The sequence below is a fragment of the Mastomys coucha genome, unplaced genomic scaffold, assembly GCF_008632895.1.
Source record: "Mastomys coucha isolate ucsf_1 unplaced genomic scaffold, UCSF_Mcou_1 pScaffold15, whole genome shotgun sequence".
Lineage (NCBI taxonomy): Eukaryota > Metazoa > Chordata > Mammalia > Rodentia > Muridae > Mastomys > Mastomys coucha.
The window spans coordinates 112,129,125-112,130,180 of record NW_022196897.1 but is presented as its reverse complement, the minus strand read 5'-3'; the positions used below and the strand labels follow the sequence as shown (position 1 = coordinate 112,130,180).

The following is a 1,056-nucleotide window of genomic DNA, read 5'->3' as shown; positions in this document are numbered from 1 at the left end:
AAAAAAAAATGACACTGTCCAATCCATGGATGAGAAAGCTAATTTTTGGAGACTCAATAGTGTGGACAACTAATCTGTTTAATTTGTAATGATATCTATTTTGCCAATTCCATTCAAAACAGAAGTATGGCACACTTTTTTGGGGGAAAGATCTGCTCACATTTGTAGACCTCCCTCATGTATCCAGCCAGTTATTTCTTCTCCCCGCTGCCTCATTTCTGTTATATGAGAATGTTATGATTAGTTTATATAATTTTGCTAATTCAGGCGAGGCCATTGTGAATTACCTTGTTCACATGGCAATTCACACCAGGAATGATAACACAGGACAAAAACCATGTCTTTGTAATCTGAGTATGTAGTTAGTACATTGCCAGTTATGAGGGGGCCTGTAAAACATGAGAATGCTTCCTCAAAGCCTTGCCAATGAAAGTTGCAAACACTGGGCTTTTTGCCAATCTGAGAAGCGTAAATGGTATCTACTGTAGCTTTAGTGTGCCAAGCTAAGCACACTTGCATTTTCGTAACAATAATTTGCACAATTAAAAAGGCGTTCTTTTAAAAGTATGATTTCAATACTTCTCATGGACGATTACCTACTTAGGGGCTGAACTTGAGCTTAAGGCTCAAGTAGGCAACTCTCCTTTGTGAGGGGGAAGGCAGGTCTCTCAGGCACTTAGCCATGCTCTGACCTATGTAACAGTTTGTTCTGTGGTCAGCAAGCGACCTATTCCAGTTAACACAATTCCAAGTTCATCTCTTCTATCAGTGCTGCAGGGCACTGAACCAATGGTGACTTCCCACTCTAGACTCACATTAGGAAACAGAAGAAACCATCAATAGATCACTTGTATTCACCACAGAAAAGACTCGTTTGAATAGTAAAAGTTCTGAGTTGCATTTTTAAAAGAATTCATCGTGTGTGCTTTGGGTACTTTCAGAACTTTCCTAATTTAAGATTTTACACTGATCAATCAAGAAGAATATTTTGTAATGATTACATCAATTTTTGCTACCTATTTTCTTTCTTCTTCTTCTTTTTTTTTTTTTTTTTTT

At 37.5% G+C, this 1,056-nt stretch overlaps 1 protein-coding gene across 1 annotated transcript in view; it reads right to left on the bottom strand.

The window, feature by feature from the left end:
- Slc27a2 (solute carrier family 27 member 2) overlaps positions 1-1,056 on the bottom strand; it is a 37,643-nt gene that overhangs the window by 24,901 nt on the left and 11,686 nt on the right. The window lies entirely within an intron of this gene.